The sequence below is a fragment of the Nerophis ophidion genome, linkage group LG12 (assembly GCF_033978795.1).
Source record: "Nerophis ophidion isolate RoL-2023_Sa linkage group LG12, RoL_Noph_v1.0, whole genome shotgun sequence".
Taxonomy (NCBI): domain Eukaryota; kingdom Metazoa; phylum Chordata; class Actinopteri; order Syngnathiformes; family Syngnathidae; genus Nerophis; species Nerophis ophidion.
In genome coordinates this window covers 58,786,608-58,803,423 of record NC_084622.1, presented here as the reverse complement: position 1 = coordinate 58,803,423, position 16,816 = coordinate 58,786,608, and the positions used below count along the sequence as shown (strand labels likewise).

The 16,816-nt window shown below is 42.8% G+C and overlaps 1 protein-coding gene across 8 annotated transcripts in view; it reads right to left on the bottom strand.

The window, feature by feature from the left end:
• The window catches only part of mical3a (microtubule associated monooxygenase, calponin and LIM domain containing 3a), a 179,874-nt gene extending 176,898 nt beyond the window's left edge, over positions 1-2,976 (bottom strand). For all 8 annotated transcript variants that reach the window (XM_061917871.1, XM_061917872.1, XM_061917873.1 and 5 more), the window contains exon 1: positions 2,825-2,976. The gene's annotated coding sequence lies outside the window, so the exon portion shown is untranslated. The remainder of the gene's footprint in view (positions 1-2,824) is intronic.
• Positions 2,977-16,816: the final 13,840 nt, after the last annotated feature.

The window sequence follows — 16,816 nt, the reverse complement described above, 5'->3', positions numbered from 1 at the left end:
GTTGAACTCGTTCGGTATTCCTCCGCACCGAACCGAAACCCCCGTACCGAAACGGTTCAATACAAATACACGTACCGTTACACCCCTAAAACTACCCCAAAATGATCAATTCTGGTAGCCTCAGATCTTTCTGGATGTCATTCCATGACCAGGGAGCAGCATAACTGAAGTATTTTTTTTCCAAGTTCTGTGTTGGCTTTAGGATCCAACATGTGGAGGACATCCTGTGAGCGTAGGCTGTAATGACTGTAGTCTCTACACACAAATGAACACAGATAGGTGGGGAGCAACAAAACGACGTTGGACATTCCCCGCAAGGAGCTGGACAGAGTAGCTGTGGAGAGGGAAGTCTGGGCTTCTCTGCTTAGGCTGCTGCCCCCGCGACCCGACCTCAGATAAGCGGAAGAAGATGGATGGGTGGATGGCGATCGCTACTCCTGTAAGCTGAAGACTGGTAACTATCGAGCATCGGGATGTATGCAAGGACAGTGCAGTGAACGATTTAGAAATGACGACTCTTTTTGGTGCTAATCGCAATAAAAAATGTTGCTTTTTTTTGTCTGTGCAACCTCACCCCAGTGACGTGGGGCCTCACGTGTCATCATGGTAAGAAAAAAAATGTAAAAAGAAAAAAATTAATTAAAATGTTTTATGTATCCAGTGATTATACTTTATAAAGCTATGTTTCATTTAACTTCACCAGTTTTACGTTATTTTTATCAAAAATCGCTGAATTTTCACATTTGCCGTTCAAATACTGAGAAGAGACTTGCGGTCGGTCAGCAACCAGTTGAGCCTCACCATGGATTGCGCAATGACTGCTAACTGCTGGCTGCTGTGCAGTGAGACCGTATTGCTATATGAATTATATTATAAATTTCCATAGTTTAGTTAGCTGAGGTATATAATGTACAGTGTATTTTGTCAACAACTGTATGTGTGTAACGTATTTCTTGTGCTGGGCAATCATAAAAACGGCTGCGAAGACGCGCTGTGTGAGGCACCTGTTCTCCCGCCTCCTGGTGATAGAGGGCGCTAGTGATCCCAGAGATCATTCTTGTGACAACTCGGCTGCAGAAGAAGTGACAACAAGCAGCAAGAGTGAGCAGCGTGTGTTTATTTTTTCCTCTCGCCTGGACTTTTAACACGGATGATTACATATCTAAAATAAAACAGTTTTTCTAAACTGGACTTTCAATCAAAGCAGGAGGTAATATTTAAAGGAAGACCAACGCCGGAACTAAATGGTTTGCTTCAGACCGTGATCACCATCAAGACAGAGGGGCGGCATAGCTTGGTTGGTAGAGTGGCCGTGCCAGCAACTTGAGGGTTGCAGGTTCGATTCCCGTTCCCGCCATCCTAGTCATTGCCGTTGTGTCCTTGGGCAAGACACTTTACCCACCAGCTCCCAGTGCCACCCACACTGGTTTAAATGTAACTTAGATATTGGGTTTCACTATGTAAAGCGCTTTGAGTCACTATAGAAAAGTGCTATATAAATATATTTCACATTTCACAGAGAAACTTTTAAAACTGAAGAAAGATAAGGAAGACTTCTATAAACAAGTTATCGATGGGTTTTTTATCCAGAAGGAGCGGCGCATTGACTTCATTTATAAGTAAAGGTAAGACCATAATAACGCTTTTTTTAATTAAATGTGCTTTTTTTGTGTGCTATAGTTTATACGTGTAAAGAATGCTGGTATGAGCTTTTAAACATAACCCGTTAACTGCTGCCAATCAAATGGAGAATAAGATACTCTTTAGTGTAGATTCCTAAAGTAGCCTTAAGCTTGACGCTCCTCTACTATCACATTCACTCCGCTTGCTGCGGCAACAACAAAACAAAACTCCAGACGTTCTTCTTCGTTTGTGTGGTTTACTTGTGATCTTCATAATTCAAAACATAAAACAGTCACGATGTGAGAACAAATGAATGACAAAATAAAGAGAATTTGTTGCAGTACTAGTTAGAAGAAGTATGAATGAGAATAAGTATGAGTGAGGTCAAAAAAACTGTGTGGCTCGATTCCACCGCACCTGACAGCAATTACCCATGACACCTTGCGTCCAAAAACCCCCTTACCACACAGATCCTTCCGCCATATATGCACTTAAAACAGTTACGTCATCAAATCATTTTGACAAATGTAATAATTACAATTAAAGTGAGCTTTATATAATTACTCTAAGCATTCAATATATCCATTTTCTTATCATGCAAATAAAGTAAATAGTCCCATTTTGACTGAATAAACATAAAGCACCTTCCATAAAATGTAAATTAATTTAAACAGCATTTAGGCTCCTACATTTAGGGTTCATATGTTTGTAAATCTGACTGTGATGAAGTCAGTGCCTCACCAGCCATGAACCTCACCCATACAGTAACCTTTATTTTTTTTTTTACTGAGCATCACTTTTTTATGCTGCCGTTGAACTGAAAATAATGTTTATATTAAATGTGTACTACTTTTAAAAAATAATGTCTAATAATTACTTGTGTGCCATTTATATGCATGAACAAACAAAAAAAGTCAGTAGAAGATGTCCTGAGTGAAAACAACACTGCAGCAAATGTGTTACATGACCCAAACACGCCAGTGACCGTCCCGTCTGAGAACGGCCGATAGCAAACAGAACATTAACAACAACCAGCAGCCTGATATTTTAAAGCTGTCAACTTTTTTTAGACGTCTGGACATTTATCGGAGCTAATGAATTAAAACGGCGCGTGACGTCACCAAACGTGTAAGAGGTGCAGCCCGCGAATCTCGGCGAACCTTGGAAGAATGTTTACGTTCGACAAACAGGCTCCACTTACCTTGAGCGTTCGAATGTTTATAATCCACTCATGTGTCGTGGGAAAGGAGCCATGTTTGTTAGTAAGTCCAGATTCCCTCGCGAAGAAGGCCGCGGCGTGAGTGAAGGAGGCCAAACAGGCGCAGAGGACAAGGCGCAACTTGAAACTGACAAGAGGCGGATCGGTCGAAACCATCACGGCGGCAAGGAGGGGGGACACGGATTAGAGATACAACTAAAACACGCGTCACCGAACAATTATAACTCCCCCCAACGTCATTGTGATGAAATCTTACATACTGAAACATGTACTTTGAATTTGAACATGCACCAAATTGGTGGGAACACTCACGTTTTTTAAAGTTAAAGCTCGAGCCCTGTCACCCCGTAATGTGTTGGACTGAACCAACATGGTTTAACACTGTTCTAAGCCGATTGGTCTGTTGCGGCGTGACGTGGGCGGGGCTGGCTGCTGCAACCCACGGTGACGAGGAAGGAATATGCAATAGTTATAAAATACATTTAAAAAATATATATAAAATAATTCAATAATTAAATAACCAAATAAATAAAGTAAAACGATAAATTGTGACACCATATATTTTAATGAGTTATGAAAACGCACAAAAATATTTAAAAAAAAATCTACCTACCTACCAGCTACTTTAAGTACCGTATTTCCTTGAATTGCCGCCGGGGCGCTAATTCATTTAAAACCTCTTCTCACTCCTGCGCTTACCAAAGGCATGCGGTACAGGTAAGCATGCGCTAAATATTTTAAAACCTCTTCTCACTCCAGCACTTTCCAAAGGCATGTAGTAAAAATTTGAGTGTGATGTAAGGATACCATCATGAAAAGCACATTTAATACAAAAAAAAAACTTTATTATGGTCTTACCTTTACTTATAAACGAAGTCCATGCCAGCTCGTTCTGATCAAAAGCACCGATAACTTGTTTATAGAAGTCTTCATTATCTTTCTTCAGTTTTAAAAGTCTCTCTGCCTCGATAGAAATCTTTCTTTCTTACCTCCTGCTTCGATTGAAAGTCCAGTTTAGAAAACTGCTATCAGACCCCTGCTATCAGTTAGCTCGGCTCCTCAAGTGCGGGCGACGACAGAATTATCCTGGGACAACTCCCCCTCCCGTTCTGCTCCGTGGGTGATCTCTTTATCCCACCGCTGCCACCATGAAGTGTTATTGTATAAATAATACACTGGGTATTTAGGACTTGAACATGCTTTATTTCAGCCCAGTTGTCTACGTAGCCAACATAGGAGTGTTACATCCTAAAAGGTCCGTCGTGCACCCCCAGCACATATCACGTCACTCATTGTCGCTTTTTCTGCAGCTGAGTAGTCGCAAGAAGGGTCACTAGCGCCCTCTACCACCAGGAGGCGGGAGTCATTTAATAACTCATATTTGACACACGCAGCTACGGTATATTAATAAAACATAGCTGCTTAAGGTTCTTTTTAGCATACCGGTATTCAATAGCTTGGATCTTAAATCCTACTGAATAGCTCTTAATCTTCGTTCCTTAATGGGATTTTAAATTACCGGTATTGAAATCAGCCTCCTCCATTTTGAAAATGATGACAGGGGAAGTGTCACTCGTGACATCACGAGTTTGACCCGGCGGTAATACTAAGCATACGCTAATTATTTTGCGAAGCGAGTTTGACCCGGCAGTAATTCAAGGCAGGCGCATGCTATATGCCCGGCGGCAATTCAAGGAAGTAAGGTACTTGTAATGCAGCTTTTATAAAGCAAGGTACCAATAATTGGATGTTAAAAAATAGCATGTCTCACTATAGAGCGTTTTCCATTCGAGCTCCAGGACCCTGGAATGCCCTCCCGGTAACAGTTCGAGATGCTACCTCAGTAGAAGCATTTAAGTCTCACCTTAAAACTCATTTGTATACTCTAGCCTTTAAATGGACCCCCTTTTTAGACCAGTTGATCTGCCGTTCCTTTATTTCTCTCCTCTGTCCCACTCTCCCTTGTGCGGTCCAGTGGCCATGGATTAAGTACTGGCTGTCCAGAGTCGGGACCCAGGATGCACCGCTCGCCTGTGTATCGGTTGGGGACATCTCTACGCTGCTGATCCGCCTCCGCTTGAGATGGTCTCCTGTGGACGGGACTCTCGCTGCTGTCTCGGATCCGCTTTGAACTGAACTCTCGCGGCTGTGTTGGAGCCACTATGGATTGAACTTTCACAGTATCATGTTAGACCCGCTCGACATCCATTGCTTTCGGTCCCCTAGAGGGGGGGGGGGCACATCTGAGGTCCTCTCCAAGGTTTCTCAGAGTCAGCATTGTCACTGGCGTCCCACTGGATGTGAATTCTCCCTGCCCACTGGGTGTGAGTTTTCCTTGCCCTTTTGTGGGTTCTTCCGAGGATGTTGTAGTCGTAATAATTTGTGCAGTCCTTTGAGACATTTGTGATTTGGGGCTATATAAATAAACATTGATTGATTGATTGATTGATTGGTATCAATTGTGAATATATTTTATATAAAACGTAACCTTCCTCCCACTTCTATCAAGGCGGAAAGGAAATGTCAACATAAGCATGATGAACACTCAACTAAAAAAAAACTAAAAAAAATAAAAAAAAATGTAACTCTTCATAACATCTTAAAACGTGCCAAAATAAGGAATATGTAAGAAGGGCTTAATAAAGTGGAACAAAATAGTGCAAAGTGTTGGCAACCCAGGGGGGTTTGCCCACATACGCGGTCCTCTCCAAGGTTTCTCATAGTCATGTGTCAAGTTTTCCTTGCCCTTATGTGGGCTCTACTGAGGATGTCGTTGTGGTTTGTGTTGTGGTTTGTGCAGCCCTTTGAGACACTAGTGATTTAGGGCTATATAAATAATCATTGATTGATTGATTGATTGATTGATCCTCACAGGACCGTTAGTGTAACCAACAAATAAAACTTTCCCATTCACATTAGGTATTGAATAAAACGGCCTATAAACGATTTAGAATAACTGCCACCCGAACGCCTCCCTAGGGAGGTGTTTAGGGCACGTCCAACCGGTAGGAGGCCACGGGGAAGACCCAGGACACGTTGGGAAGACTATGTCTCCCGGCTGGCCTGGGAACGCCTCGGGATCCCCCGGGAAGAGCTAGACGAAGTGGCTGGGGAGAGGGAAGTCTGGGTTTCCCTGCTTAGGCTGTTGCCCCCGCGACCCGACCTCGGATGGATGGATGGATGGATGTCACCAGTCTTAAGCTGCACACAAAATATATTATTTGTCATCTATCAAAGTACTCTTACTCATAACAGAAGGAGATATACAATTAAGGCAAGGTTAGTTTGTTTATAGACCACAATTTGTCCACAAGGCAATTCAAAGTGCTTTTCAGAAAATTAAGAGAAGGCAAAAATAAAACCATAAAATTCATATTTCAAGTTAAAATCAGAAAATACAATCGTTGTAAAAAAAAAAAAATCAGAATTAATCACTCTGATTTTTGTATTATGATAAATGAAGTCTCCATATTTCAAGTTAAAATCAGAAAACACTATCATTGTAAAAAAAAAAAAAAACAGAATTAATCACTCTGATTTTTGCATTATGATAAATGAAGTCTCCATATTTCAAGTTAAAATCAGAAAACACTATCATTGTAAAAAAAAAAAATCAGAATTAATCACTCTGATTTTTGCATTATGATAAATGAAGTCTCCATATTTCAAGTTAAAATCAGAAAACACAATCATTGTAAAAAAAAAATAAAAAAATCAGAATTAATCACTCTGATTTTGCTATTATGATAAATGAAGTCTCCATATTTCAAGTTAAAATCAGAAAACACAATCATTGTAAAAAAAAAAAAAAAGAAATCAGAATTAATCGCTCTAATTTTTGTATTATGATAAATGAAGTCTCCATATTTCAAGTTAAAATCAGAAAACACAATCATTGAAAAAAAAAAAAAAATCTGAATTAATCGCTCTGACTTTTGCATAATGATAACTGAAGACTCCATGAGAAGTGGTGAGCGCGATGAATATTTAATCTAATCCATGCATCTTTATATGTCTCAGTTGTGTTCAAAATGCGTTTCCCTCTTATGGAATCTTGCACAGCATTCCGAAGCATATTTATGGTTTTGTAAGAATGTACACACAGGGCAGTGGCTGAGGAGCTAAATTTGCCAAAGTGGAAGAAAAAAAAAAGGCAGTTAAGATTCCGACTTGGGAAAATTGAAAGGTTTAAACAATCCCTCTCGAATGGTAAACCGCTGATAAACTTTGTCCTGTTGCAATATCTCAATCACATGGAAAATAAAACATAGCTTGCGGCAATGACCCGGGAATCCCGACAGTAAATTCCCATGACATATTTAAACCTCCGAAGATTATCATCATGAGTGTGGTGGATGCTTCATGCATGGGAAAAGGTCATGCACACACACTAGTGGCCTCACTGATCTACCACCAACAACTGAAGTCAAAACTGCTGTGATATCAACTTCAAACAGACTTGTCACTATCAACTCGAGCTATCCTGTCACTCTTGAACACATGTCATCTCCAACTGGTTCATGGGAGCAGAAAAGATACAGAGCAATAATATTTACAACTAGTAGAGGCAATCCGAAGTTGAACTTAAATGCTGACAGAATGTAGTATGAATGTAAGAATAGTTTGAATCTTGGAATGGTTTGAATGTTGACGGGTTTGAATTTCCAGGGAAACCCGAATTTAGTTTGGAACTTGGAAAAGTGTTAATTTGAATCTCCAGGATGAGTGGATTGTGTTGATTCTGCAATGGTTTGAATAGGTCGAAATATGTGGGAATTGTGCAACTTCGAAAAAAATCCTATTCATTTCAATGGGAACTTCCTGGAAATTGTATTTTTTGGGGGGGGAAATGTTAAAAATATCAATGGAAAACGTCAATGGTCTGACTGAGTGACCCCAAATCACAAATGTCTCAAAGGACTGCACAAATCATTACGACTACAACATCCTCGGAAGAACCCACAAAAGGGCAAGGAAAACTCACACCCAGTGGGCAGGGAGAATTCACATCCAGTGGGACGCCAGTGACAATGCTGACTATGAGAAACCTTGGAGAGGACCTCAGATGTGGGCAACCCCCCCCTCTAGGGGACCGAAAGCAATGGATGTCGAGCGGGCCTAACATGATACTGTGAAAGTTCAATCCATAGTGGCTCCAACACAGCCGCGAGAGTTCAGTTCAAAGCGGATCCAATACAGCAGCGAGAGTCCCGTCCACAGGAGACCATCTCAAGCGGAGGCGGATCAGCAGTGTAGAGATGTCCCCAACCGATACAGGCGAGCGGTCCATCCTGGGTCTTGACTCTGGACAGCCAGTACTTCATCCATGGTCATCGGACCGGACCCCCTCCACAAGGGAGGGGGGGACATAGGAGAAAGAAAAGAAGCGGCAGATCAACTGGTCTAAAAAGGAGGTCTATTTAAAGGCTAGAGTATACAGATGAGTTTTAAGGTGAGACTTCTACTGAAGCATTCTATTATTATTATTATTATTTAAAACTCGATTTTACATGTCAATATAAAGTTATATAAGCCTTGCTTGTTCAATATTAAATGCAAAACTTGTTTGGGTCCCTATTACAGTTGGTACAAAATGCGTCTGCTAGACTTTTGACAAGAACAAGAAAGTTTGATCATATTACGCCTGTACTGGCTCACCTGCACTGGCTTCCTGTGCACTTAAGATGTGACTTTAAGGTTTTACTAATTACGTATAAAATACTACACGGTCTAGCTCCATCCTATCTTGCCGATTGTATTGTACCATATGTCCCGGCAAGAAATCTGCGTTCAAAAGACTCCGGCTTATTAGTGATTCCTAGAGCCCAAAAAAAGTCTGCGGGCTATAGAGCGTTTTCCGTTCGGGCTCCAGTACTCTGGAATGCCCTCCTGGTAACAGTTCGAGATGCTACCTCAGTAGAAGCATTTAAGTCTCACCTTAAAACTCATCTGTATACTCTAGCCTTTAAATAGACCTCCTTTTTAGACCAGTTGATCTGCCGCTTCTTTTCTTTCTCCTATGTCCCCCCCTCCCTTGTGGAGGGGGTCCGGTCCGATGACCATGGATGAAGTACTGGCTGTCCAGAGTCGAGACCCAGGATGGACCGCTCGTCGGGACCCAGGATGGACCGCTCGCCTGTATCGGTTGGGGACGTCTCTACGCTGCTGATCCGCTTGAGATGGTTTCCTGTGGACGGGACTCTCGCTGCTGTCTTGGATCCGCTTCGAACTGAACTCTCTTGGCTGTGTTGGAGCCACTATGGATTGAACTTTCACAGTATCATGTTAGACCCGCTCGACATCCATTGCTTTCGGTCCCCTAGAGGGGGGGGGTTGCCCACATCTGAGGTCCTCTCCAAGGTTTCTCATAGTCAGCATTGTCACTGGCGTCCCACTGGATGTGAATTCTCCCTGCCCACTGGGTGTGAGTTTTCCTTGCCCTTTTGTGGGTTCTTCCGAGGATGTTGTAGTCGTAATGACTTGTGCAGTCCTTTGAGACATTTGTGATTTGGGGCTATATAAATAAACATTGATTGATAAACATTGATATTAAAAGGTTCATTTGTTCAACCTCGGCCCGTGGTTTTGTTCAGTTTGAAATTTTGGCCCACTCTGTATTTGAGTTTGACACCCCTGATTTAAGTCAGATCCACCAATTGTGACGACTTTTTATTGTCAACCGAGTTTTATTTTTGTAATGATTTCTGCTGGTGGTGTGCCTCTGCATTTTTTTTAACGCAAAAGATGTGCTTCGGCTCAAAAGACGGTTGAAAAACACTGCACTAGTGTGCCGCTGGTACAAGGAACCAGGTCGCCAAGGCCATCCATCCATCCATTTTCTTCCGCTTATTCCCTTTCGGGGTCGCGGGGGGCTCTGGCGCCTATCTCAGCTACAATCGGGCGGAAGGCGGGGTACACCCTGGACAAGTCGCCACCTCATCACAGGGCCAACACAGATAGACAGACAACATTCACACACTAGGGCCAATTTAGTGTTGCCAATCAACCTATCCCCAGGTGCATGTCTTTGGAAGTGGGAGGAAGCCGGAGTACCCGGAGGGAACCCACGCATTCACGGGGAGAACATGCAAACTCCACACAGAAAGATCCCGAGTCCGGGATTGAACCCTGACTCCTCAGGACCTTCGTATTGTGAGGCAGACGCACTAACCCCTCTGCCACCGGCAATGAGGAAAAACATTCAAGGCAAAAGCGGCGTCACTCAGTAAGCAGATGGATGCTGCAGACGTTCCAGCACACACCCGTGTTGCCATCTTATAAGACCAACCCTGATTGCCCGCAACACAACCTGCTTTCCACCATGCCACTCATTCTTTGTCAGCCTGCGAATGAAGCGTGCAGACAAAAGCCGGTCTCGCCAAGGTGAGGCGTTCTGCACAAAGGAACCGACATGATGTCATTCGGGAAATACTTCCCCGGCGTCTGTCAGGTCACGTTACCAAACGCACATGACAACGACCTCCGCGTGGGGATGGAAGCCCGATTGTGATAAAAGAGCGGACGTCTTACCTGTGTGAGGGGGAAAAAAGGGAAGAAGATCCAAGAAATTCCTCTTGCTTGGATTGTATCCGTTTTTTTTGCAAATCTTTTGCTCTCGCCTCCTTTTCTTCTCATCAGAGTGAGATGCTGCCTGGACCGGTGCTCGTTGTCATGGCTACCAAAGCAGGGGGTGACGAGCACGTGACTGCATGGTGATTGGTCACATCCACAGAGCAGCAGCAGGAGGAGTGGATGGGGGGAGACGTTGGTGACGTCACACGCCCACCAGTGCAGAATCGGGAGGGGTCCTGAGAGAACACGGACACAAACGGTGTGTTTAGAAGGGTGGGGCTGAGGGCAGAAGTGGAGCGACTGACATGCTGACTGCTCTGAGTCAAGCGCCAGTAGCTCAGCTCACATGACAAGCAGTGCTCAAATAGCCCGGAATGCTCAAAACTCATGCATCACTCTTAAAGGGGAACTTCACTTTTCATTCACAAATACTACACGGTCTAGCTCCAGCCTATCTTGCCGATTGTATTGTACCATATGTCCCGGCAAGAAATCTGCGTTCAAAGGACTCCGGCTTATTAGTGATTCCCAGAGCCCAAAAAAAGTCTGCGGGCTATAGAACGTTTTCCGTTCGGGCTCCAGTACTCTGGAATGCCCTCTCGGTAACAGTTCGAGATGCTACCTCAGTAGAAGCATTTAAAACTCATCTGTATACTCTAGCCTTTAAATAGACCTCCTTTTTAGACCAGTTGATCTGCCGCTTCTTTTCTTTCTCCTATGTCCCCCCCTCCGATGACCATGGATGAAGTACTGGCTGTCCAGAGTCGAGACCCAGGATGGACCGCTCGCCTGTATCGGTTGGGGACATCTCTACGCTGCTGATCCGCCTCCGCTTGAGATGGTTTCCTGTGAACGGGACTCTCGCTGCTGTCTTGGATCCGCTTTGAACTGAACTCTCTTGGCTGTGTTGGAGCCACTATGGATTGAACTTTCACAGTATCATGTTAGACCCGCTCGACATCCATTGCTTTCGGTCCCCTAGAGGGGGGGGTTGCCCACATCTGAGGTCCTCTCCAAGGTTTCTCATAGTCAGCATTGTCACTGGCGTCCCACTGGATGTGAATTCTCCCTGCCCACTGGGTGTGAGTTTTCCTTGCCCTTTTGTGGGTTCTTCCGAGGATGTTGTAGTCGTAATGGTTTGTGCAGTCCTTTGAGACATTTGTGATTTGGGGCTATATAAATAAAAATTGATTGATTGATTGATTGATTGAATAATTAAAAAATATCAATGGCATATCAAATCAAATTTAAATAAAAATTGAATGCCCCTTTTCTATTTGCAGCCCTCCGAGGTAAATATCAAAATAAACTTTCTCCACAGGCTAATAATACATTTGCAAATAAAATAACAATAATGAATGAATCAAACATTCAAGCCTTGAAGTAGCAAGAGAAAATGCATGAGTAAAACGTTAATTATTGCTGGGAGGAGGGGGGGTTAGCCCTCCAACAAGTCAACAACATCCACAAATCGCACCGTTGTGCATTCACGCACAGCATAAAACGTTTGGTGGACAAAATGAAATAAAGGAGTGGGAAATTTTACACGTAAACAAACTGTTGCGTCACAGTCCACATTATGGTGAGTTCAAGAACTGCCAAAACTAGTAGGACAAAACGATTTCCACCAAATACTCTCATCAGTGAAGCATAGCATGCACACAGACATATTAAACAGGGAGCTTTTCTAACACTTGGGAAAGTTTGTGTCATGTTTGACCTCAAAAATGCTTTAGGGAGCCACTAAAGAGCCGCAGGTTGCTGACACAGGCTGTAGAAAGCCATTGTGTGACCTAAACCCTATATTGGTCAAAAAATGACAAAAAACAAAGGCCTCAGTTATGATAGACCAAACCAGGTCAAAGGAAGCTCTATAGTGACAGGTCACACTTTGGTGATTCCTTCACAGACTGGAGGCCACAAGCTTCAGGACACGACAGCTGAGTGCAGTCGTGCTCATCAGTGATCTCATCATGGTCGGCCATCGTGCGCTTTTATGGTCCAGCGGGCCGCAGAGGAGAGTCGTAGAACTCTGCAGGACAGCAGCAGCGGCAGTTCTCATATCACTGCACCAAAAACATTCTTTCCACAGAACAAAGATAGTGTGTGTTTATTTACATCTGCACAATTATAATGAGACGTGTCATTATTTTTGTGTTGGTTTCCAAAATAATGTTTCTTGTTTTGTTTGTGTGCAGGGGTTACGGGAAAAATGCTTACTGGTTTTACAAAACCCCAAAAGAGTGAAGACGGCATGTTGTGTAAATTGTAAATAAAAACACATTACAATGATTTGCAAATCTTTCTCAACCTATATTCAGTCGAATAGACTTAACGTTCAAACTTTGTTATTTTTGGCAAATATTAGCTCATTTGGAATTTAATGCCTGCAACATGTTTGGAAAAAGCTGGCACGAGTGGCAAAAAAGACAGAGCAAGTTGAGGAATGCTCATCACACACTTTTTTGGGGATCATCCCACAGGTGAATAGGCTAACTGGGAATAATAGGTGGGTGCCATTGATGGGTGTGAAAGCAGTTTCCATGAAATGCTAAGTCGTTCACAAACAAGGATGGGGCGAGGGTCACCACTTGTTGAACAAACGCATGAGCAAATTGTCAAACAGTTTGAGAACAACATTTCTCGACAGGAATTTAGGGTGTGTAAAATCATCAAAAGGTTCAGAGAAATCACTGCACGTAAGCGATGATATTACTGCATCAAAAAGCGACATCGGTGTGTAAAGGATATCACCACATGGGCTCGGGACCACTTCGGAAAACCACTGTCAGTAAGTATTGATAGTCGCTACTGTTGCGATCCGCTACTTGGATCACCACATATGGTTTATACTTCCAGTTGTTGTATCACTGTTGTTCTACACCCTTACTTCCTGTTTAGTCAGTCACCATGGTTGCTCATTGATCCCACCTGCTAATCACGGTTTCTGCACACCTGTCCCTTTTTTATTACTCCCCTATTTAAGCTCGTCCCTTTTCGTTATTCTTTCTGGGACTCTAATTTACCTTCGAGCAACATTCACGACTGTCTACTACCCGTATGTATTTTCTCGCTAGCTCTTACGCTAAGCCACTCGATATTCCAGCTTTCATGCTGAATGTTTTTTTTTGTTTACTCTTTTGTGTGCTTCGTGCCAAGTATAGTTTTTGTATTTTCAAGGATGGGGCGAGGGTCACCACTTGTTGAACAAATGCATGAGCAAATTGTCAAACAGTTTAAGAACAACATTTCTAAACAGGAATTCAGGGTCTGTAAAATCCTCAAAAGGTTCAGAGAAATCACTGCACGTAAGCGATGATATTACTGCATCAAAAAGCGACATCAGTGTGTAAAGGATATCACCACATGGGCTCGGGACCACTTCGGAAAACCACTGTCAGTAAGTATTGATAGTCGCTACTGTTGCGATCCGCTACTTGGATCACCACATATGGTTTATACTTCCAGTTGTTGTATCACTGTTGTTCTACACCCTTACTTCCTGTTTAGTCCGTCACCATGGTTGCTCATTGATCCCACCTGCTAATCACGGTTTCTGCACACCTGTCACTTTTTTATTACTCCCCTATTTAAGCCCGTCCCTTTTCGTTATTCTTTCTGGGACTCTAATTTACCTTCGAGCAACATTCACGACTGTCTACTACCCGTATGTATTTTCTCGCTAGCTCTTATGCTATGCCACTCGATATTCCAGCTTTCATGCTGAATGTTTTTTTTGTTTACTCTTTTGTGTGCTTCGTGCCAAGTATAGTTTTTGTATTTTCAAGGATGGGGCGAGGGTCACCACTTGTTGAACAAATGCATGAGCAAATTGTCAAACAGTTTAAGAACAACATTTCTAAACAGGAATTCAGGGTCTGTAAAATCCTCAAAAGGTTCAGAGAAATCACTGCACGTAAGCGATGATATTACTGCATCAAAAAGCGACATCAGTGTGTAAAGGATATCACCACATGGGCTCGGGACCACTTCGGAAAACCACTGTCAGTAAGTATTGATAGTCGCTACTGTTGCGATCCGCTACTTGGATCACCGCATATGGGTTATACTTCCAGTTGTTGTATCACTGTTGTTCTACACCCTTACTTCCTGTTTAGTCAGTCACCATGGTTGCTCATTGATCCCACCCGCTAATCACGGTTTCTGCACACCTGTCACTTTTTGATTACTCCCCTATTTAAGCCCGTCCCTTTTCGTTATTCTTTCTGGGACTCTAATTTGTCTTCGAGCAACATTCACGACTGTCTACTACCCGTATGTATTTTCTCGCTAGCTCTTATGCTAAGCCACTCAATATTCCAGTTTTCATGCTGAATGTTTTTTTTGTTTACTCTTTTGTGTGCTTCGTGCCAAGTATAGTCTTTGTATTTTCAAGGATGGGGCGAGGGTCACCACTTGTTGAACAAATGCATGAGCAAATTGTCAAACAGTTTAAGAACAACATTTCTAAACAGGAATTCAGGGTCTGTAAAATCCTCAAAAGGTTCAGAGAAATCACTGCACGTAAGCGATGATATTACTGCATCAAAAAGCGACATCAGTGTGTAAAGAATATCACCACATGGGCTCGGGACCACTTCGGAAAACCACTGTCAGTAAGTATTGATAGTCGCTACTGTTGCGATCCGCTACTTGGATCACCACATATGGTTTATACTTCCAGTTGTTGTATCACTGTTGTTCTACACCCTTACTTCCTGTTTAGTCCGTCACCATGGTTGATCATTGATCCCACCTGCTAATCACGGTTTCTGCACACCTGTCACTTTTTTATTACTCCCCTATTTAAGCCCGTCCCTTTTCGTTATTCTTTCTGGGACTCTAATTTGCCTTCGAGCAACATTCACGACTGTCTACTACCCGTATGTATTTTCTCGCTAGCTCTTATGCTAAGCCACTCGATATTCCAGCTTTCATGCTGAATGTTTTTTTTTGTTTACTCTTTTGTGTGCTTCGTGCCAAGTATAGTTTTTGTATTTTCAAGGATGGGGCGAGGGTCACCACTTGTTGAACAAACGCATGAGCAAATTGTCAAACAGTTTGAGAACAACATTTCTCGACAGGAATTTAGGGTGTGTAAAATCATCAAAAGGTTCAGAGAAATCACTGCACGTAAGCGATGATATTACTGCATCAAAAAGCGACATCGGTGTGTAAAGGATATCACCACATGGGCTCGGGACCACTTCGGAAAACCACTGTCAGTAAGTATTGATAGTCGCTACTGTTGCGATCCGCTACGTGGATCACCACATATGGGTTATACTTCCAGTTGTTGTATCACTGTTGTTCTACACTCTTACTTCCTGTTTAGTCAGTCACCATGGTTGCTCATTGATCCCACCCGCTAATCACGGTTTCTGCACACCTGTCACTTTTTGATTACTCCCCTATTTAAGCCCGTCCCTTTTCGTTATTCTTTCTGGGACTCTAATTTGTCTTCGAGCAACATTCACGACTGTCTACTACCCGTATGTATTTTCTCGCTAGCTCTTATGCTAAGCCACTCAATATTCCAGTTTTCATGCTGAATGTTTTTTTTGTTTACTCTTTTGTGTGCTTCGTGCCAAGTATAGTTTTTGTATTTTCAAGGATGGGGCGAGGGTCACCACTTGTTGAACAAATGCATGAGCAAATTGTCAAACAGTTTAAGAACAACATTTCTAAACAGGAATTCAGGGTCTGTAAAATCCTCAAAAGGTTAGGAGAAATCACTGCACGTAAGCGATGATATTACTGCATCAAAAAGCGACATCAGTGTGTAAAGGATATCACCACATGGGCTCGGGACCACTTCGGAAAACCACTGTCAGTAAGTATTGATAGTCGCTACTGTTGCGATCCGCTACTTGGATCACCACATATGGTTTATACTTCCAGTTGTTGTATCACTGTTGTTCTACACCCTTACTTCCTGTTTAGTCAGTCACCATGGTTGCTCATTGATCCCACCTGCTAATCACGGTTTCTGCACACCTGTCACTTTTTGATTACTCCCCTATTTAAGCCCGTCCCTTTTCGTTATTCTTTCTGGGACTCTAATTTGCCTTCGAACAACATTCACGACTGTCTACTACCCGTATGTATTTTCTCGCTAGCTCTTATGCTAAGCCACTCAATATTCCAGCTTTCATGCTGAATGTTTTTTTTGTTTACTCTTTTGTGTGCTTCGTGCCAAGTATAGTTTTTGTATTTTCTATTCCTAGCTTTCATGCTAGCGCCCTTGGTTTATTTTTGTCTGTTAGCTCCAGTGTTTTTGTTCATAGTCTGTTTTTGTTAAGTGTAATAAATCACTTAAACTTACCCTTGCTGTGTTCATGCCGACGCATCCACGAAGGGACCAATTTGGCATCACTATGCCAACCAGTCGTAACAGCTACA